The 23812-nt window shown below is 47.4% G+C and overlaps 1 protein-coding gene across 4 annotated transcripts in view; it reads right to left on the reverse strand.

Annotated features, from left to right (window-relative positions):
• Positions 1 to 23812, reverse strand: part of jade2 (jade family PHD finger 2) — a 102045-nt gene that overhangs the window by 47530 nt on the left and 30703 nt on the right. The gene's annotated exons all lie outside the window — the stretch shown is intronic.

A 23812-nucleotide genomic window follows, 5' to 3' on the forward strand; every position in this document is an offset into this window, starting at 1 on the left:
GTCGCACACACGCCTCAGCTGACATGGAAACATCCCGACGAGCCAATCAGACGAAGATTAACGCCGGGCGACTGAGCTTTTCTCTTTCTGTGAGCTGATTGTCTGGAAAAGCCCAGAGGTTGTTGTGATGTGGAAAAAAAAAACTCAGTAGATCAGCAGCAGCTTGTGAAAACACTCACGCCAGTTGACGACAACCACAACCACGCCACTTCGGCCAACTTCCTTCGCCATTCTGAGGCGTCTTCCACCACATGTACAAGCCTGAATGCATGCAGTTGCTGCCAGGTGACTGACTAATACCACTGCCTATCTGAATGGCATCACCACATAAGCTGAACCAGACTGAGAAGCACTTATATACAGAAAAACAGCTTGCGTCTGAGTTTACTGTCTTTCTATCTGACTCAGATTTCTTTGACGGTCATGCAATTGTTACAAAACAAAGTTTCTCTCAGGAAACTGTGTATTGCAGAGAACCACGGAGTGACTCATCCGTAGCGCCGATCTGATTAACCCCTGTCAACGAGCAGCCACTCTCAAATGGGATCAGCTCTGAAGTGCCGCTGCCGCAGTGGCAGCAAATCTGAACCCGTTTTTTTTCCCTTCTTCTTCTCCTTCCCCCTTTGGTCGGCTAACAGACTCGACATCCGACACTGGATAAAGAGACGCGTCCAGCCAAGTGGCAGAGGAGGCGGCAGACGCAGGTAGTGACGGGCAGGCGGGAGAGTGGCTTTCATGCGGGACACACTGTGCCGGTCTGTCTGTGTTACGCAACCTGAAAAGCAGCTTCAGTGTCTGGTTGCACAGCGGCGACTCGCTTCAGCGAGACGAGGCGAGACTCTCACTTCAAAAAAACCAGCTCGTCCTTGTTCACTTCAGTCCCTGTTTTTTACCTCCACAGTTCTAAAGGCAGTAGTGAAGGCAACTGAGGGCTACTTTTTTCATTAATTATTAGCTCACTGATTTTGTTTATTTTGTTTAATGATTATTATTACGACTATTATTACTGTTATTAAATGACTCAATAACATGTGTTCAGCATGTTGTTTCCCATCTTGAATTTCATGCATGTCATCCAATCTGGCGAGGCGTGGCCCAATATGCTCTTCTCTCCAGCTGTGTATCGAGTGTCTCACACATACATGCAGTACATGCGTGCGTGCGTGTGTGCGTGCGTGCGTGCGTGCACACAAACACACACACACACACACACACACACACACACACACACACACACACACACACACACACACCTAATATCATGTGGGTAAACAAAGCCAGGAGCAGAAGGTCTAATGTTTGTCCAAGCTGAGGGCAGAGAGACACTGGAGACAATAACGCCGCTCTGCTGACACTCTCAATAGATCTTTCCGCTGCTTGGTAAAGTGTTGCGCCGGCTCTTCGTGCTCTTCACCTCTGGGGTCACATGCTGCGCAGCTCCGAGACGCAGCTCAGAGGCGCGGCTCAACCGACATAACGCTTGTGTGTGACGTTTTTTTTTTTCAAGAAGGCGAGGACATTGGAGAAGTGTCAGGACGCGACAGTGCAGCGGTTAACGCAGTCGCCTTGCAGCAATAGAATAGAATAAACCTGTATTAGTTCCATAGGGGGCAACTGCAAGTTACAGCAGCAGGAATGACAGATACGAATATGTAAAGAATGAATCATAAAAAATAAGAATAAAAAAACAATGTAATCAGCGGCCATATGTACTGTGCATAAGTACTTGTGCCTGCACACACTTTTCTTGAGAGCAGCTGTTCACTGGCTGCAGCGTTTTGCAGCTGCAGGAAGGGGAGGACTTGTGATACCTCTCCTTCTCTCCTTCACACACTTTGGGTGGAGCATCCTGTCGCCGCAGGAGCCCCTCAGTGGCCTGGGTGGGTGGCGGAGGGGGTGGGAGGCGGTGGTCCTGATGGAGGACAGCTAGGCTGCCATCCGCCTCTTCCCTCCCACCACAGAGACCAGAGGGCTTCCCAGGACCCAGCTGGACACCCTGATCACTTTGTCAAGCTGATGAAGAAAGTCTTCAGGTGGGGCCCCTCCACCTCCCCCACCAGCACTGACGGTGTTGTGAATCCAGTTAGGTTAGTTGTTCAAATGAACACCCAGGTGCTACTAAGATGTCACCATGTCAGTGTCCTTCCCCTGGAAGTTCACTGGTGTTGGAGAGGAGGGAAGGCACCTACAGATATCCAGCAGCAGCTCCTGTGTTTTCCAACATTAAGCTACAGATGGTTTTGGTCTCCGTTTCTCACATAGTTCATGACAAAACAGAACAAACAAAAAAACAAAAGAACAGTTTCGGTTTCAAGCACCAATCAACAGGATTCCACAACTCCAGGCCGATTAAAAGCTCATCCTCAAGACCTGATGTGTAAAATTGAGTCAGTATTTATCCATAAGTGAGGCAAAACTACCAAAGCAGCCCAGATTTTCAGAGGAAAGATTAAACGCATGCATGCAGACACGCTGGAAAAAGCCAGTTTCGGTCTAACCTTCATCGCGATATTAGAAGATCTCTCCACCTCTGGAGCGCCTGGTGTTTACATTGGAGGAATCCTAATGAGAAGAGCGGCGGAGGGGGAGTGTTTAGATGTTCCCTCCGTGGAATCATAACAGCACGACAGCTGAGTGACGCTTTGATCTCCTCCCGGCGTCCCATGAAATATTTATGGAGGAAGTGCACACAGCGAGGCTGCGAGGATCCCTCAAAAACAATGAGAGTCGGAGAAGCTCCTCCGGCGCCGAGACCCCGAGGAGAAGCGTTTTGGCTTTTTCTCCGAGTGTGTGGCGGCAGCAGCGCCGTGGGACAAAAGGAAAACATATGTTGTGGGGCGTTGGGTGGTACACGAGCCGAGCACACGAACAAGGAGGAGACCAGAGGCACAGCAGCAGTGATGCAACCGTTGTGCTGCATTTCAGCATTTCTGAAAGAATTTCTCCCATCACTCTCCCGGGTCGTCTCACTCGCAGCAGGACAGCAGCGACTGCAGATCGGTCAGGGATTGGAGCCATGCGGAGCAGAAAGCATTTACTTTTAAGTCTTTGCAAGTGTTGAAGGTTCGTCTAAAACAGAAAACATCAAATGGACGGAAAAGATGCGCAGCTCGGTTTTTGTGATTATTAAATTCAAATAATGGCCTCAATACATTTCAACCTTGTAATAAACTGTCGTCACAACTGAGGGGGCCGTTACACCAACCAACAAACCAACCAACCGACACGCTTTAATTGACCAAAGAGGAAGAAAGAGAAAGAGGTAGAAATAAGTGGAAAGATCCTGCAGGAATTGGATAAAAAATGAACTCATTTATTCTAGAGGGAAACTGAAAATATTCTCACACAGCCGTCCAAATTGACAGTATGAAAAAGAAAAAATGGCTTCAAGCCTTCAAGACAACTTTTTTAGGGACAAATCAAATAATGTAAAAAAAAAACAAAACTAGTGCTGCTCTACCTGAGACAACCTGACAAGACAAAGGTGTGGGGAGGAAACCAGAGGAACGTGGGATAATAAAGTGTAAATTCAGACAGATCACCATAACCAATTATTCTCGTTCAAATAATAATTAATATGAATTAACACAAAGAATAAACTTTTAACGAATAAGATAAATTTGGCTCCGACAACAACATTGCACTCAGGGAAAACTGAGACTTTCTTCAAAGAGGTTCAACCACTGGACCGACAGCAGCGACTGGACGACTGCAGGGTCGAGAGCTGACAAGGCTGCGTTCAAGTGCCAGTGAGACCAAACGAACCGAAGCAGAGAAAAGCTGATAGAGAGACTCTGTTCCTCGTCTTCAGTGCGACGCTTCTTGGCCCTGTGTGGGTCTCACTTTTCTCCCTTTCATAAAGCGGCAATAACCATCTTCCCTCCAGCGGGGACGAAGTGGACGGCGTTTACATAAGACACTTCCAGTGTGGGCAGAGACGCACAGCTCGCTTCGACTCCACACCCACACAGGACACGTGGAGTTTAAACACATCTCAGCTCCTGACAGACCGCTGGCAGACAGCACAGAGTCCTTCCAACCAGATTACAAGGATATGTATTTATTATATGTGTGTGTGTGGATAAACAGATGAGACGAAAAATAAAAAAAAGGTTAACAGCAGAAGAAACAGAAGAAGACAAATGAGTTCTCAAAGAAAATAAGTGCAAAAAGTGACAACTCTTGACCAGCAACTTCAACAAACCACAGCTGATTTAAACCTGTAAAAATAAGTTGTGAGTTATGATTCAGCCACAACACTAAAAATGCTCACAGTCAAAATGAGTGTCAATAACTGTCACGCTAACGTACCGGTTTCCAACTTTTATTGTTTCCAAACAACGTCCATCCAAGGTCACCTGGTTTAAAAAAAAAAGTTGCTTCATCTTTTCTCTCCAGAGGTTTTAATGCTGTGGTTGATCTGCGCTGACAACCAGTCAAAGCCCTGATGAATATGCTAAACAGCCGTTTATCATCCCTGTGGTTATACAAGAGGAAATGAAACTTTTTCTCTCTTTTTTTTAAGATAAATATTTCACAGGGCACAGCCAAGACGTAATGTAATCTGCATGATCAGGCTTATTGTTGTCAGACTGCCAAGGGGCCCAGACCCAGCCAGGGGCCCCGAGCCAGGGGCCCCGAGCCAGGGGCCTCTGGCCAGGAAGCTTGTAGTTTATAAATCAGTATTTTATGCCAGTATTTGCATGTTCAAAGTCCTTTTAGATGAAGAAAATAAAGTGCAGCTATTTGACCTGGCACGTCAGAGGGAACTTTTCCGAAATCCTCTGGACTTATCATACACATCCATCTGGTAAAGAGCTCTCAGAAAGTGTTTGGATCGGAGAGGCAAAAGTTGGAAGGTGGACAAATCAGATTTGGAACAGCTTTTTACTGACAAGCTTGAGGACCATCAAAAACCGCTGTCTGCTGGAGGTTGGCAAGACGGATGAACGTTGTAATTTCTAGGGCTGAAATCTAAGTGATCCAGCTCCTGTGCAAAAAAAAAAAAAGGGTACGAATCCAAATCTAAGAAATTGAAAATTAAGGAGCAACAGAGAGGAGAGACGGAGAAATCGCTGAAGCAGCCACGAGGTGATAGAAGACACCAAAAAAAGATAATAAGAAAAAATTGGTGAGACTGATTGAAAGAGTAATATGAGTTCTGCTCTAATTTAATTTTAACTCACACAGTAGGAAAAGTTGAAACGGGCTCATTAAAAATCAAGATTTCATATTGCAGTAACAAGCTCCTTGCGTCGGTTAAAATTCCTCAAAGGGTGTAAAAAAGCTGCTGACAAAGCTGCGGTGCGCGTTACCGAGGCAATTACAGCGGCGCAGACGGCACATGTGTGACAGAGGGAGAAGTTTATTTTCAAGTCATTCGGCAAAAAGAGAAAGAAAAACCCTCACAAAAAAGCCAGAGGTCGAATCTACTTGGAAAAACTCTGCGGTAAGGAATGCTTCTCGAGACGTAGAGTTCTTGTAAAATGCAAATAACCACTTCTCTGTATGCATGTGTGTGTGTGTGCGTGTGTGTGTGTAATAATCTCATTCTTGAAATGCCTCACTGTCACAGCACGGCTGAGAAAACCGGCGATTCCTTTTTCTCCCTTGTAATCCCTCTCATTCTTTGCAGTGTGTTCACATCAAATAGTGTGTGTGTGTGTGTGTGTGTGTGTGTGTGTGTGTGTGTGTGAGCGCATGCATGTCAGTCTTGTGCCAGCAGCTCCTTAACCCCGGACACCCCCATAAAAATACAACTCCCCCTGCTCTGAAGCAAAGCCTCATATCAGCATGCAGAGCAGAGAAGCAAGAATCAGGCAAGCGTCCAGCAGGCTGCAGGGTTTCCCACCCTGGGATGCAGGGGCAACCTCACTATGTGTGCTTCAGGAGTGGAGTTCGTGTTTGCCTCTGCAGGAACAGGTTAGCGCACGAGTAAAAACACGGCGGGCGTGATGTAAAGTGCTGCACGCTTTCACATTTTTATTGAACTGTAAAAGAAAGGGGCAGAAAGAAAATTATGTTCAAGGTCCAGAATTTGTTGCCGCACGAACATGATGAAGCAGTATTAGTTCAGCATAATGTTGCATAATCCTTTGTATTCCTCTTTATGATCATTCATTTTGCTATTTTCATTTATAACAAGAAATAAATACAGCGCATCTCAAAATGTTAAATTCGCATTTTAGCAATAGAAGAACCATCTGAAAACCTCAACAAGTGGCTGAATAATGTGACTACAGTGCTCTACAATGTGATGCTCTGATCACATTGAAAGCATAGTGTCAATGTCTCAGCTGATCATTTGAATAAAATGACCTAAACACAGAGTCAATAAAAACCATTTGATCATTTTCCCCCCACCTATTGCAAACAGATTAAACCGGATGGAAACATAACAAGAGGGCAACAATCGCACACAGGTAGCGGAGCGAGGGAGTAAATGGACTGACGGCACCAAACATTTGTTCATGAATTACTAAGATGTGTTGTAGCGGCGCTGCTTTCAGCCAGTGAGTCATCTCCATAGAGTCATTACTGGAAGGTCTGACTCATCCTTTGATGTCATATCCGTGTCAATAAATCAATCAGGCCACTCAAACGGCGTATGTTGCGTGCACGGTGGCCTTTCCAGAGACGCTGCTGCTGCCTCTTAATCTTCTTCTTTTTCTTGCGCGGTTTGCAGGACTTCCTTCCTGCTTTCATTGTGACTGAAGGTCACTGATTGGTTTACATGATGGCGAGACATGGTGGTGATAACAGTCTAGATATTGGAGCGTGGCGTGTTGAGCGAGCGAGATGATAGACTGCAGACTCAGCAGTTGATGGTTGATTTATGGTTTGATTTACGGCTGCACGGACGGACGGATGGATGGATGGATGATAGTTGAGTGCATGTACAGCGCCTTGAAAAGTATTCACCCCCCCTTTGCTTTTATCTATTTTGTTAGATTTCAGCCTGTAATTTAAATGTTTTTCATCTGAATATTTCGTGAGATGGATCTGCACAAAGTAATCTAAGTTGGTGAAGTGAATTGAGAAAAAAATATATAAAAGAATAATTTGAAGAAATAAAAAAGTGGAAATTGGCATGTGCATATGTATTCACCCCCTTTGCTATGAAGCCCCTTAAAAAGTGCTGGTGCAATCCATTACCTTCACAAGTCACAGAATTAGTTCAATGAAGTCCACTTGTGTTCAATCTAAGTGTCACATGATGTGTCAGTATAAACACACCTTCTCTGAGAGGCCCCAATGGGCTGCAACTCTACTTAGCAAGAAGAATCACATCATGAAGACCACGGAGCTCTCCAAACAAGTCAGGGACAAAGTTATAGAGAGATACAAGTCAGGACTGGGTTACAAAAAAATATCTACATCTTTGATGATCCCCCAGAGCACCATCAAATCTATAATCGCCAAATGGAAACAACACGGGACCAAAACAAACCTGCCAAGACAGGGCCGACCACCAAAACTCACAGACTGGGCAAAGAGGACATTGATCAGAGAGGCAACACAGAGATCAAATGTAACCCTGAAGGAGCTGCAGAGTTCTACAGCAAACACTGGTGTGTCTGTCCATAGAACCACAATACACTCAATAGAGCTGTCCTTCATGGAAGCTCTATTGAGTGTCCTTTATGGAAGGGTGGCCAGAAAAAAGCCTTTACTCAGTGTTAAAAATAAGAAGGCACGTTTTGAATTTGCTAAAAAGCATGTGGACAACCCCCTAAATGTATGGCGGAAGGTGATCTGGTCAGATGAGACAAAAATTGAACTTTTTGGCCACAAAGGGAAATGCTTTGTCTGGCAGCAACCCAACACTTCCCATCATGATGTCCAACCTGCTGATGTTTTGCAGCAGCAGGGACGGGGAAATTGGTCCGCATAGAGAGGAAGATGGATGGTACTAAATACAGGGACATTCTGGAGAAAAACCTGTTTCAGTCCACCTGTGATTTGCGACTGGGACGGAGGTTTACTTTCCAGCAGGACAATGACCCGAAGCATACTGCTAAAGCTACGCAAGAATGGTTTAAGGAGAAGAAGTTAAATGTGCTAGAATGGCCTAGTCAAAGCCCGGACCTCAATCCGATTGAAAATCTCTGGTTTGACTTGAAGACTGCCGTTCACAAGCGGAAACCATCCAACTTGGAGGAGCTGGAGAAGTTTTGCCATGAGGAATGGGCAAAAATCCCAGTTGAAAGATGTGGCAAGCTCATAGAGACCTATCAGAAGACACTTACAGCAGTAATTGCTGCAAAAGGTGGCTCTAAAAAGTACTGGTTCAGGGGGGTGAATACATATGCACATGCCAATTTCCACTTTTTTATTTCTTTAAATTATTCTTTTATATATTTTTTTCTCATTTCACTTCACCAACAAAACAGATTACTTTGTGCAGATCCATCTCACGAAATATTCAGATGAAAAACATTTAAATTACAGGCTGAAATCTAACAAAATAGATAAAAGCAAAGGGGGGGGGGTGAATACTTTTGCAAGGCGCTGTATGTTCAGATGGATGGATAGATTGTTGCATGGATGGATGGACAGACAGATGGATGGATAAATGGATGGGTGGATAAATGATGCATGAATGATGGGTAGATGGATGGATGGACAAATGGATGGATGATAGATGCACATATGGATAGATGGATGGATGATAGATTGGTGTATGGATAGATTGATGGATGGATGGATGGATGGATGGATGGATGATAAATAGATGGATGGGATGAATGAATGACAGATGGGCATATGGATAGATGGGTGGATGATAGATAGATGGATGGATGGATGGATGGATGGATGTAGATGGATGGATGGATGGGTGGTAGATGGATGGATGGATAGATAAATGGATGGTAAGATAGATGGTTTTCTTGCAGTCATTTTGAAAGTTTGCATTGAAAAGTTTTTTCCCTGACAGAAATTCCAAGAGAAATGTGTCACTGAGCCGCTGCGTCACCGGACTGACTGACTGACTGACTGACTGACTGACTGATGATCTCCGCTGCCAAGCTGCCGTCTGGGAAACGTCACAGTAATGACTGCCGAGCACCGAGGATGGGAGTTTTTTTCTTGAAATGGAACCCAGGTAACTGCCGTCCTAAGTGGGAGCTCAAGAATGAAGAATGTGGCCTGTGCTCTCTTTATGTCAGGGCCACTTACAGCGGCTGTCTCCTCACCTTCCCACTCACTTGGCTCTGCTCACACGCCGGCTTAGGAGGGGCATAAAAATTCAGTGGCACAACCAGGAATACTGTACCAGCAGGAGTGATGGCCCATGGTTTAAACCAGCCCCATGAGAAAAGAGGCAAAAACAAAGAGCACCTTCAGGAACATCCTTGATAGATGATGCGCTGGCGGCCACTTTATTAGGCTCGCTGTTCAACAGCTCGTTCACACAAACGGCTCATTCAGTCGTTCACTCGGTGCGCATGAGGATGAGCTGCCTTCAAAGACAGCCATGGGTAATTGGTCACAGATATCATGAGAACGTACTTCAGAGTGACATGTTTGTTAATGAACCGCAATGATTCTGGAGCCGTGACTGTGTGACTCGGGGCGGCGGGCGAGCCTGTAAATGTGACCTTTAATAGCAGGCTGGGAGAGAATTAATGGCTCATGACTTGTGGAGTTACGGGGGAACATTTTTAAGATGCCAGCGCCAGTGTGTGAGCGCGTGTATGTGTGTTTTTGTGTGTACTGTGTGTGTGTGTGTGTGTGTGTGTGTGTGTGTGTGTGTGAGTGAGCTGCCATTTTGTTCTGTGGTTCAGATGCTAGTACAGTCTGCCTGTTGTCATGGTTATGACTCAGACTTATTAATACCACTCCACACGAGTACCGCAGGCTGCTGCGAATACACACACACACACACACGCACTGCACAGACAGTGAAGGGAAGAAGAAAAAAAAAAAAGCAGACGTGCAAGCGATCCAAAGTGGACCGGCCAAGATTCCGTACACACGCAACAAATCAAACACACATGATCTCCCCTCACGGCAATAAATAAAAAACAAACTGCACAATCCTGTGGAAAACGACACGAAAACATGAGGGGAATGCCCGCACCCGGCCCTTAGTGTGTTCTCCGTGTGCGTCTTCCTGCAACAGCCCCACCAACACGCACACACACACACACACACACACACACACACACACACACACACCTCCTTTCATTCAGGCCTGTCCTCACAAATGTGCAAACAATCTGACAACAAAAGAAACAAAGTGAGAGAGAGAGACGCGCACACACACACACACACACACACACACACACACACACACACACACACACACACACACACACACACACACACACACACACACACCCAAAGACAGACAGACAGACAGACAGACAGTATGTGTGTGTGAGTGTGAGAGAGAGAGAAACAGAGAAAGAGGGAGAGAGGGGGGAGAGAGGGAGAGCTGGGGTGTGTGTTTGTGCCTGGAGCGAGGTTTGTGCCGACCAGGCCAGATTGATGCTTTCATTGATATTTTCCACCCAGTTAGCTGGTGTCCAGGGAGGCGACGGCGTCACAGGCAAGGCCGATGTTGGAGCGGAGGCGGAGGCGGAGGCAGAGGGGTAGGTATAGGGTGGGAGGGGATAGGAGGGGGGGGTCGGCTCAGATGACAGGAGGCCAAAAATGTTTTGTCGCACCCTTTCAGCTCTGCTCTCTCCCTCGCCTCATCTCTCATCTCACCTGCACTGAGGCTTATTTGTGACAGGAAGGTCCAACAGGTTTTTTTTTTTTTAGCCTAAATCTAATTTAAATCGTCCTGTGTAGTCCTTAAAACGGAATTTGGAATTCAGCTCAAATGCCTTGGTTAGCTAGAAAAAATGTTCTGCTGCCTCCGGCTCGTCCTCCTGTCTCCTCTTCCACACGACATCACTGCCCTCGCTACTGCTTCACCAATAGGTGGCGCTGTAACAGTGTGGTGATCTGGATCGCATCCAATCGAAATCTTCCCTGGATTTACAGATAATGTGTTGAACATCCAAAAACACATAGTTCCCCCACTAGAGGCCAATGCCATGAAGTGAACAGTATGGCTGTTGGGAAAAAAAATCGATATATTTTTCCAAGCAGTAAATAGAAGGTCTCAAATTAAATCTCGTGGAAGGAGACACAATAGCTTTGCCGGCCTGCTCGCTGGCAGCAGCGAAGCAGGGTTTGCGCTCAAGCTGCAGAGCGGAAATGAGACGATGGCGACGTTTCTTCGCTGGAAACGGAGCTCGTTGGACTTCGGCTGGGTGAGAGAAAGAAAATCCATAAGGCCACGTGACCTTCAGAGGCCTGGACGGGGGCAGGAGGCGGAGCTTCCCGGGGCAGAGAGGCAGCCCAATGGGTGGAGCCTCAGACGTAGGTGGAAGAGCTTGAAAGTTGAAAGCTGGCGTCAGTGGTGTCTCTAGCTTTAAATTTGCTTTTGATTTTTGTGTTTTTGCTGTTGTTTGGTGACTCCCATGAAGGTGAATGAGACACCAATCCAAAGCAAAACCCAGTTAGACAGGGAAATCAGATTTACAGAGTCTTCCGTCAAATCCCACCCTCCCACCGGCCCACACACACACGCAAACACGCACACATATCAGAAACTAAAGCGCTGCTCCATATTAATAGACATTTCACAGCTGCATGGCAGATTTAGAAATAAATAAATAACAAAGCACGCGTGTCTGAGTGTCAGAGGAAGATTTAAAGGCCCTGTAAGACGGATGGAGGCGCTGAGGTGTGGCATTTTGACAGCTTCAGCTGGAATCACAGAGGAGGACTTGTGAAGCCTTCGTATCTTAGCAAAGCGCTGCACGTAAATATACAGCGCAGTCAATAAAAACGTCTCGCAGAGAGAAATAATAATAAAAAAAGCCTGTTAGTGTCGAGGCAGCGAGCGCAAGTTTGGCTGAAGTGCAGCCGCGGCTCCGTCTCTTTAGCACCAACAAGGTGTTTACGCACGTGTGTTGGAGTAAATGTTTGGACTAAATATTTGTCATTTGCTGTATGCAGCACGCCGCCCACCACCCCCCTATCCCACCTTTGTGGGTTCGCTTTGTGAGAGTGTGTGTTTTTTTTATTTATTTTTTTTTATTCTCTGCTTTTGTGATCAGAGTCGACGTGTGGGAGTTGTTTTTAAAAAACTCCCTTGAAAGATAAAAGAAGAGGAGAGGCGGCAAAGTGGGAAAGGAAACGAGGGCTGGAAAAAGTAGTTAGACAAAAAAAAAAATCATCGGCAGAGCGACGGTATGAACGCAACAATCTGCACAACCGCTGAGAGCACGCACATAAATACAGGATGCGGAATCATCTGTTTAGTGTGGATGTAACACGCACACACGTGCGCACACACACACACACACACGCGCGCGCGCACACACACACGCAAACTCACATGGGGAGGAGAAATGATGCGAGCAGACAGTGAAGTGTTTTAAGTTCAGGGAAACATAAACAGGTCATGAATATTAACACAAAGAGCCAAGAGATGCAGCGAGCAGAGAGAGAGAGAGATGAGGGAGTGGGGTGGGCGAGGGGGGGGGCGGCTGTCATGTTGTCAAACGAGAAGCAAGAAGAGTCTATTTGTGTTCAAGTGAGTGTTTCTGAAGGGGGAAAATAGTTCAGTAAATAAAGTGGATGGGACGACGTTGACCTCTGCTAAGTGGTCCACACACACACACACACACACACACACACACACAGATGAGTGATGGCACCAACCAACGGGTGTTGGCTCCGCCCACAGTTTTTGTCCACTTCCAGACTTGTGGAAGGTCCAGCAAAGCGTCATTTTTAGCAGGAAGCTCTAAACAGAGGGCTAAATATGATGTTTTCTGGGCTCTTATGATACAGTTCCAGGCTGATCGGCCTCCTCCATCCTACCTTGAAGTGATTGTGCCGACACTCTGCTGCTGCTACAGCTGCCGCTGCTACAGTTGCTGCTCCTGCCACCGCTCTGCAGAGCCCCCGGCTGTCCTGCCAGCAATTTGTCTTTTTGCCAACAACTTTTTTTCCCCTCCCTCCCCACTTTTCCCATTTTGCTAAATCAACATTTCTCAAGCAAACGCAGCACAAAAGCTGCAGTCTAATATACACACAAGGTGCTCAGCGAAGCACTTTTTAACGGCAGGTGAATCACCGACTCGCTGCTTTGTTTACGGCCAACAAACGACGGGCCGCCGCTCCGAGGGGTCAAAAGGGTGGTTTGACTCGGCGTGTGGGGTCGGCCCACGATGCCAGGTGGCTCTGGAGAGCAACTGAAGCAGGGGGAGGAGCATCATTGTTCTACGCTACATTGACTATTTTTGATATTTTTTGGTTTAGAGGCAATTAGTGTGGATGTCTTTTCCGCAGCTGCACAAGGTCAAAGTTGATTGAAGGCGCTGCGGCTCTTTGAGGCCAAAAGGTTTAAAACTAGTTCAGCCCCATGAATGCAAACACTGTGGATTTGGTTAAAAACATCCTTCTATTTCTATAATAACAGGTCAGAAATGACATCTGCTCGAAAAAACCTTTAACATTTCTAAGGCCATTAATTTAATGACTTCTATTTTAATGTCGCCCCCTCATTAACCTTCCTCCCCCTCTAATTACAAAAGAGAGCACGGTGGAGTTGCAGCCAGATGTGCGAAAGGAACTGTACAGTGACACACACACACACACACACACACACACACACACCTGCTGTGTGTGCGTGCAGTATATGGGGCGGCTGCATGAAGGTGGCGGCAGCAATGTGGGATGCATATGTCTGAAGTCTGGAGGTTTCGCAGCAGAACGCAGCGCTGCAAAAAATCCCCCAGATTCACAAACGCTCCAGCAGCGTCCCGCCAAAATAAAACACCGGCCAAACGCTTAACACAACAAACCAAAGGGTCAAAATCCTACTTAGATTAGACAACTTTGATTTCCAGGACTGACGGCGATGTGACGGCAGACCTCAGTTACTGTGGATTGACTGGTGCAGCGTTGTGATGTTAACCGCAACTCTGAGCACTTCACGCCCTCCGTCCTCACTCTGCACACAACAACGTCACTTTTGCTTTGAGACTAGAGAGTAACGCTGCTTGGCTCAAGCTGCTTGGGAAAACACATGAAAGCAGCTGAAAGGCTGTTTTGAAAAGGCTTCTTTGCTGAGCAGTTCAATTATTGGCTTGGATAAAAACAACAACAACAACAACAACAACAACTCCTCAAGGCTCCCAATAGGGAAAAAGTCTCAACCCATCCAGGCTGAGATGCAGATGAAGAGCGATCTGCTAATAATCTGCGAGAGCTTTGATTCCTGCTGTCGTTGTGTGTTGGGGTCCTTCCGGCCCAGGCGGCCCATCTGAATGCCAACCACAGGAGGCCACAACAGACGTAGGACCTTTCAAATAGAATTAATATTAACATATCAGCATTTACACCCGGGTCGTCTCTGATGTTTTTATTATCGTCGTCAATCTTTTTCCTTTGTTTCCCCGCCAAACGCGAAACCCAATTTCCTGTGGACAAACAAATCAGGGCGACCCTCGCAGACCCACGGTGTCGTTCAACGGCGGCCGTCATGGGAAAACTCACTCCTGTTTACATAAGTGTTGCGAAATTCTCGGAGTGTTTTACAGCGTTCGAAGCTCCTCTTCACACGCTGGGAAAGAAAAAAAAAAAAAAAACAGAGAAAAAAAAAATGGCGACGTATCCGGGGAACACAAAGCCACGGCCCGCTGACAACTTTATTAGCGGAGACACTGTGGGAAACTCTTGTGGGCTTTGAAAGTGAGACGAGAGGAGGGGGGAGGGAGGAGGAGGAGAGGGGCGGAGCGGGCGGAAAAAAAAACAGGCTGGAAGCCTCCGGCTTTGCGCTCGCACGTCCACGCACTGCCAGCAGACGCACACATGAAGAATGTGGGGCAACCTCAGCACTGCTTTCCATACATCTCTCTCTCACACACACACACACACACACACACACACACACACACACACACACACACACACACAGAGGCGCATACTTGCGCCCTCTTCCTGCATTCCACTCCTGTCTGACACACTTCCAGTAAGCCCACCAACACGTTGAAAAAAATAAAAAAAACAAGCCCACCAACACAACCCGCACCAACGCCTGCACTAAAAACACACACACACGCACACTCGGTCGCACACAAAGACCCAAAACACAGGCATCTTTACAGGAAAACCTGGAGAAAAACACTCCCATGCCACAGGTGGCCCCAGATGTTCCGCACCGCCTGGTTTTGGGAACATGACAACAGCAGCAAACACTCAACGTTTGCTTTAAAGGAACAGTACAAAGTTTTTCTAATTTACAGTGACTGTTTCAAATTCTGTTGTTTTTTTTCTCCCCACAAATGTGGAAGTTGTAACGGAAAGACTGACACACCTGTTGCTGGCCCAGCCTGCGTGTTGGATTATGTAACTTTGCTCGACTGCCCAGCACCTCTGGACAACAACACAGCCTTAACCCAGCTGACCAGTCTGAAGCGGCACATCCAAAAATGATATTCTGAACTATCATTTAAAGGTGGAAAACTATGTTATAGTTACGAAAGGTCGAAACATCTGCAGAGTTTTTCTTTCTTTTTCTCCGAAGTCAAAAGTCAATCAACATGATGATTGCGCATAGTTTGATTCTTGTAATGTTAATATGATAATTCAGAACAACTTGATAATAAAAACTACAGGAGAGGAAAGACTTGAACATGATTTCACTTTGGGAGCGGATGAAAACATTTTGCCTTCTTGTTTGCGGTTGCCGCCTGATTTGGGGCCTTTTGATGAGCTTTCTTTTTCATTTCCTCCGCAGAGACGCTGTCCCACTTGCTGTAATTCTGCGCTGATTATGTGACACACATAATGAAGCGGGGACGGCGGGGGTTTGATGAAGTGACGGCTGAAGCTCTCAGTATTTTGTTAAATTCCCACAATTCTCTGCCCATCGTCACCATCCCTGCCCTCAGTCGCTCCTTTGCATCTTCCCATTTCGGGAAACATGAAAACAAAATGCAACAAAACTGTTTGGTTCAAGGTGAGTTAATGTTCGACAAGATCAAAATGAGAAAGTTCAGTTCATTAAAACATGGAGTGACAATTTTTCAACAATTAGTGTTGAAAAGAAAATTTTCTGGTCGCGTTTTTTTTTTTCAAAAACACGTCTTTTTCCAAGAGCTCTGGACAATGTTTTGCTGGATGAATGGTGGTTTGACTGCTGTCTGATGGGGACAATGTCGACAAAACGAAGGCCTCTCCTCCACTCTCCTCCACTGTGGCTGTTCTCTCAAGACACTTGTGTCCAATTTTTCACCTGAACCCGTTCAGCGTTAGCGTTAATCAAGCGACACTAAAGATTTTATTCTATCTAGCTCGCCACATGGCGTCGTTTCTCCTTTCTTGTGTTTTTCTCCCCGGACTCGGTGGGGTGTGGCATAGCACAAAGCCTCCGTCCACGATGTTTTTTCACCCTCAGGATTTAAGCGGAGCGGTGAGGAAGCTCCGGCCGTAGGCCTGTAAGAGTCGATGACCTCACCGTGGCAACCGGCCCACGGGCCACAGCGGGATGGCGGGCGGTACGGTGGCGAGGCGGCCGCAAAATAGAGGGCGGCGACGAGAGAGAGGCGGCAGCGCCGATGCAAATGTTCCTATAAAGCGACATAAAGAAGAGGGGGGGGGCGAGCAAACAAAAGGGAAGGCAGATAACTGTCCAGCGGCCTCTTTGGTTCCACTCTTCACATCTCTATTTCACTGCGCGTGCGCACACACACACACACACACACACACACACACACACACACACACACACACACACACACACACACAGTCTCCAGTCAAAGGGGGCTGGCAGATGGTAGGTGGGCAGAGGACGGACGGCGTGTTGGTCCAGATGTTGTTGCAGACACACATCACAAGGCAAAAGGGCTTTGATCCAGTGAACCATGGAGGAAATACAGCAGGAGAACCGACTGCTGCTCGGAGGACGGCGGGAGGAAAAAAAACAGAAAGGGAAGAAGAAGAAGAAGAAGAAGAAGGGCACAACGTTTTGGACGCACGTTAAGTTCAAGAGACGAGCGATGCGAAATGCATCAGCATCTACGAAGCAACGGCCGCGGTGTGACTGTGACCGAGGAGGACGTATTGTGTATTGACATCCATGAAAGTACGTGCACACACTCACACGCGCACACGATTTGCCACGGCACACGGACTCCAACAAAGAAGCACCGAAACACTCAAACACAAACGCGCGCACGCCAACGCACACTTTAAGCTACAGTAAACACCAGCGGCCGCAAAGAAAAAGCCACACACGCCGAGTTCTGATGTGGTGGAATCGCCTCAACACACACACACACACACACACACACACACACACACACACACACACACACACACACACACACACACACACACACACACACACAACTTTTTTTTGGTTTGCTTTTCTTCTGGTAATGTAATTTGAAAAAGCTGTGAGCATTCATGAACTGGAGTGAGTGTGTGCAAGTAAGAGTCCACAGTTGAGTCGTCTTGACTGGATGCCTGCTGATCGCAGCCGTCAGGGTCGAATAAAGGTGAGATCCGTCAAAAAGTGCCAAGTGAATCTCCGGTTGGGAGCGGCGGACTCATCCCATGCCAACGCATTTAGGTTTGGCCAGCTGCTTAGTCGGCTGCAACTCATTCAACTTCAGCCGGTTGAAAAAAAAAGAAAATTAAAAATGCCCGTCTGAAGGTGAATTGTTTGAGGCTCCCGGGTTCCAGTCCCCAGCCTCAGCCCGGGAAGCCTCCTGAGGTGAACGGGTTCGGACTGAGAGTCTGACTCACCCCTGCAACCAGGAAAACCAAAAGCCCGACTCTGGCCAAGGATGGAGTCAGCGCGGTCCAGACTCAGCACCGCCGGCCGAGCAGCTGAGCAGTCATCCAGTGGTCGCTGCCAGTTGTGACTGCTCTGACATTTGAGGGAGGTCAGCCAGCCGGCCGGCGGGTCGGCGGGTCGGTGGGGACGGGTCGGAGACGCGGTCAAAGACGCAAAAAACAGTGGCTTCGCTATTTGGCTGCGTGACGGCCGTTAGCACATGAAGGAAGGTCACCCGGACGGCCGGATGTCAGTCATCGCGGTCGGCCTGCGAACAAGGCGGCTGGTCTCCGCCGTGATGACTGGAGGTCTCACTGGGACGGGATGGCAGATAGTCTTATTATGACTCAACAAGTCGTCGATCGTTCACCATTCAGTCGATCCAGGAAGTTGCAAGAAAAATGTGCTCACTAGCGGTGGGCAAAACAGGGAGTTTTGGTATCGATCCGATAGCAGCAGATGCTGAGCGAGTAACACTGACAGCAATACTTTTCACCTGAAATGTCATGATCACTAAATTATTTTTTCGATTTCTGCCTTTAATCAGTTGATTATGATGATGGCAAAATACAGGACAATAAACATGATTTTTTTAAGTAAGCAACTAACGTTGTAAAAAAATTCCAGGATAAGAAAATACAATAATTCCCCTCTTACTAAACACAGTTGATTACGAAAAGTCACTGATGCAAATTAACAAAAAGCAACAATGTAGCAAAACTGAAACCTTGCAATGTCACGAGCATCAATCCAATTCCACCAATTCCCACCTTGGTATCGATACCATCAATCTTTACATGGATCCGCCCTGGTGGCCGCGGTGGTGAGCTGAAGAGCTGAAGAGCTGAACTCAATGTCCGATGCAGAATCACGTCCGAGCAACTTTTTCAAAGTGAGTCGGGCCCAAGTTGCCGACTCACAGGTTGGACCAGAGAGACGGCTGATCAGTCGGCCTTTCACCCAGCCGGCCAAAGTGTCGGTCAGTCACAGCGCTGATCACTCTGCCGGTTCCCCCCCTCTTTTTCCTGACAGTGGTGAACGAGCAGCAGTACACACTGCGTCTGCCAGCTCGAGGGGGAAAGAAAAAAAATATAATGAGGACTTTGCCACGACGGTTCCAGCCTCAGTGGGAAGTTTGCTAAGCCCCTTCCCTCCGGAAAGGCATCAAAAGCCATTTCACATGATAGCGTGTTATTAGTTTCACCACGCGGGGACGGAGCAGCTCCGGCTGTGTTTGCCCAGACTTTAGGAAACACTGTTGCCCTATTAACTAAAGGCAAGCGAGTCGGCCTGCGGCGAGGAAGAAACCCACCAACCCCTCGCCGCACTGACAGCTCGGCTGAGTCTTTCCCCGAAATGTGCTCCGCCAGCTCCAGTCCATCAGCGACATCAGCTGTGGAATTCGGGTCGTGACCTACAAAGTCATCAGGTCCGTAAATCTGCCCGAGTGGGAGGTGGAGGATGTTCGCGGGCCGGCGCTGAGGCCGGCTCCGTCGGCTTTGGCAGCTAATCGATGAGAGCGACGTGGTAGAAAGTCCATCCATCCTCCTCGTTGTGTGTCCAGACACACTGAGTCTCACAGGAGCGGCCAGGAGGTGAAACCTGTAGCGTCTCTGCTCTTGCTTGATCCTTCTATTCCTTTATTTTCTCATCATGCAGAACAAATCCTGGTCCTCCGTCCATCCTTCAAGTTTGTTCCTATTGTCGTCGTGTCTTGTGCGTTGGCTTTTCCCATCAACAAGTTGAGAGAAAGCAGACACACAACCTGGTTGTGTAGCAAACCCCCAACAGATTGACAAAAAGACGAAGATCTTTAAAATTTCTGCTAAAGAGCAGCTGCTCTCTAACAGCAGCTGCTCTCTAACAAGGTGACGAATCTGCAAAAATTGCCAAGCGTCTGATTCATGAATCCACCACTAAATGCTGCGGTTCAAAGAGAGTTTGTCATCTTCATCATGCTGTTCACAAGTCGACCATGTGACCGAGACGATGTGCGGCAAACTCTTATTTTTTTGCTGCGGCTTAACAACACTGCTGTTAACTTTTTGTCTGAGCTGAAGAAATGACCACTGCCTGCCTGAATCCAACGCCAACTTTTCGCATTCTGCACAAATTTCAAACACAAGCGAAATACTCCAAACTTTTTAGCGAGGGCAGGTACGACTGCAAATACTCTGGATCTGCGCCAATGCAGAAAAATTCCAAAGCGCCTGTGCAGAAAAACTTCTTCTGAGACATTTTAATCATCATCATCGCTCGGCTCCGAACAGCACCAAGACAAACGTGCAGCAGCAAGTGAGCAAGTGAGTGGGAGCCTCCATTCCAACGTGGCGCTGGATGAGGCAGAAGATTCCTGTTTAGTCGTCCCACTATTTGATAACGAGCCGTTTGGCAAAGAGCAGAGGCCACCTCGGATTGAGGGGTCAACGTGCTTTGATGATGAGACACGTGTACACACCGCACGCCACTCATTTAGTCGCCCTCTATAAAAGCAAACGCTAGGATGTAGCCTGCGTTTGCAGGTGTGTTTTTTTTCCAAGTCCAAGGGTGACTTCCAATTGCTCCCTTAACCCTCAATCTCAACCCTCAATCTCAAAAATGCGCGCTCCCGCGAGGTGCAAGTGCTATCCCGATTCTCAGAAGGTCAAGTTGAGGGACGAGTTTAAGGGCTGTATCGCCCTCAATACTGAGATTCTCCGGCACCACCCTTGGCAGTAAGGGCTACCCAGAAGGCATTGCGTATTTTCGATGTAAGATGGCGATGTAAAAGCGAGCTACAAATGGAAGTATTTTCTTAGTTAATAAAGATATAAATATTACGAAACCATTTTATTGTCTTAGTTTAAGACTTTTTTTTATGGATTATTGACATCGTTGTTGCGTAACATTTTTATTTTTACTTTACGATGTTTGTCAACCGGACCGGCGGTCCCGGCTTCACGTTACTTGTGTACCTCGTTGTGTAGCGACGGAGGACTTCTTCCTTTTTCGCCGTCTTTTTCTTTTTCTCCTTCTTCTTCGTCGTTGTCATCTTCTTGACTGACTGGACGTAGCTTTGGCGTAAGGCCGCCCCCCACAGTCTGAAGACGTAACTGCACTTAAGGGGTGTCCCATTTCTAAGGGGGGTTAAGGGCGAGGGTTGAGATTGAGGAGTTAAGGGAGGAATTGGAATTGGCCCCAAGTCATACACGATGACTGACCAATCAGCGTCACACACCACCTTTGGACTTCCACCGCGCAGCTTTTGCATCTCCGCCAGCGATCTTTGTGTTTGCTGCCAGCGTGTCTGAAAGTGAGCGTCGGGCTGCGTTCAACATCTCGTCCGCAGATTTGCATCTCAGGAACGACGTGTCTATTCAAAATTGCTGCCGCTTCCTCTCACAGCCCTCGTCGGAATGCAAACCTTTTACCCCCACCACCACCACCACCTCCCTCCACCTCTGCTGAAGCCTCACTCATTCCAACCCCATCAGTTCCACTGGAGGGAAAATCCAGCAGGGCAATTATAACTTTTGATCCAGCCTCAACCTGCCGGGTCGGGAGTTCAGAGAGAACAGAACACTTTGGCAAATCGCCGTTTCATCTCAGCAGAGGTGTGAACGCAGCGCCTTTGCTGTCTGACAGCTTTGAAAATATCATTGCCTAAAAATTCAGGAGGTTTGATTTCTTTTTCTTTTTTTCTTTCTTTTTTTTTTAAAGATTCTGGTTGAATACAGTGTAGGGCAAGGCTGCGCAAACGCCACACTAGAAGTGTTTTCATGTGTTTCATTCAGTGGATGTTACTGCAGGTGGCCTCCACTCTGTGAAAGTCAGTTCTCTTAATTGACCCTAAAGTTGTGTGTATGGCAGGAATGTGACCTTCGAAGTGCAGAGTGGCGGCTGAGTGAAGAGGGTCGGTGAGGGCAGCCGATAGCCGGCGAGCCAAGATGATATTGAGTTTTATTTCTACACAAGGAGCGTAACATTCAAAAGAACATTTAAGGAAAAAGTTTAGATGCAGAGAAATTTGTGGTAATCATAAAAATGTGGATATGTGCTCTATATGGTGACAAAGGGTAAAAGGAAAACTCTCAGCAGTGTAAGAAAACACAACCATGTCCTGAAGACATGGAAAACAGCAAAATCCCCTGCAGACATCCGGCTTGTATGTTTATACTTTTAATTGGCTCCGTGAGGGAAGCGTTCAAGAGCCGAAGGCGTCAAAACAGCAAAATAACGAACCCAAATAATCGGGCGCCGGTTCATGCCGGCTCCGCCCCCCAGCACGGACGACATTTTCACGGCTGCCATCATAACTTCCCGGCGGTTTGTCCGACACGGCGGGCGACCGCTGCAGGGTTTCTCAAGAGTCGCACAATTTCTTATCAACACAACTGCTCTGGCTGCCCGACGCAGCGGTCAGGGAGAGAGAGAGCGAGAGAGAAGAGAGAGAGAGAGAGAGAGAGAGAGAGAGAGAGAGCCAAAGTGCGCATCCATACCGCAAACAACGGGTTCGAAATAAATGAACTCGGCCTCCAGTCCGGGAAGGGGTGGGGCCGGAATGGGTGGTGGGGGGGCGGAAGAGGAGGGGCGGGGGGCAGTGTTTGTGGGGGGGGGGTAAAAACCCAAACCAATAAATAAAATAACCACGACTTGAGTCCTTTCATTTTGTGAGAAGACACAGATCTCGCATGTGTAATTATTTCTCTCTTTCCCTCTCTCTCTCTCCCTCTCCCTCTCCCTCTCCCTCTCTGTCTCTCTCTCTCTCTCTCTCTCCCCCCCCCTCTCTCTTTCTCTCTTTTTCTCTCTCTCTATCTCTGGCTCGGCTGTCCCATCGGGGACGGAGGCCGCCGACTCGCTGCCAAAAAACCTCACTCGCCGCTGCACATAGCTGGCGTTATGCAACAGCTAATTACTTCCACTCAGGCCGGCACGGTGGAGGAGAGGTTGAGGGAAGAAGGGAGGGAGGGAAAGAGAAAGAGGCAGCCAGACAATGGAGGGGTGGGGTGGGGAGAGCGGTCCAGAACGAGTCGACGGACGGAAAGAAGACATTTCTCAAGACTTCTTAGCCCCCTTCCTCATACGACCTTTTCCTGCTTTTTCTCCTGGAGTTTTTTTTTTTCCTCGCATGACGAGGCTGAAGCCGAGCTGCGTCAGGACTCCCGCTGACCTCCCCGCAGCATGGCGGCTGACAATCAGGCAGCTGCAGCCAAACGAGGGCCAAAGAGAGACGCAGGTCGAGAGATAAATGAGTGTTTGCAGAGGCAGACACGGCCCGCGGCCCTTTCCCTCTTCAACAGTTTTGGCAGATGATGTCACTTTTTGCAAAATAAATAAATAAATAATTGAATAAGGGAGGGAGGGAGGAGAACTTGTGTTTTTTTACGCCTCTGGCTCAACTGGAGCTGAAATAAAAGAGGGAGGTGGAAGGTGGAGGGGATCCAGGAAAAGGTAGCACACGGAGAGACGGAGAACAGAACAAACAGGAGGAGTGGTTCGGGACATAAATAACTAATAACGCAGAAATATGACGGCAGAGGCGGAGAGTCTGCCTGTGAGGGGAAACTAACTCAATTTATTCCGTTACGTAGTTTGCTCTTTCTTGTGGTAAACAAAATCTATTAAATATGAGGAAAGAACTGGATCAAAACGAGCCTCCAGTTCAGAGTCTGAACCCACAACGTAACCTTACTGTAACATCAACTCGGTTTTATATTTTATCATCTCTACATCTGCCAGTAAGTGAAAATGTGTGTTTTTCAAAATGTGAAATCGACTCGCGTCGTTCCATCTTCTCAAATAAACCAAGCAGCCGTGTATCAGTGTGGAGCCTGGAGCAGAAGGAGGTTCTTCTTGCTCCAGGCTCCACACAGAGCACATTCTCCATTATTTACACACATACACAGTATATCTTGGCAGCCCGCTGCAACACAGCTGATCAAATTTACTTGTTGCCCTTTCATTTCAATAAAAGAAGGA

Source organism: Nelusetta ayraudi, unplaced genomic scaffold, assembly GCF_046127955.1.
Source record: "Nelusetta ayraudi isolate G7.1 ecotype Tasmania unplaced genomic scaffold, CSIRO-AGI_Nayr_v1 ptg000033l, whole genome shotgun sequence".
In the NCBI taxonomy this organism is placed as follows: Eukaryota; Metazoa; Chordata; class Actinopteri; order Tetraodontiformes; family Monacanthidae; genus Nelusetta; species Nelusetta ayraudi.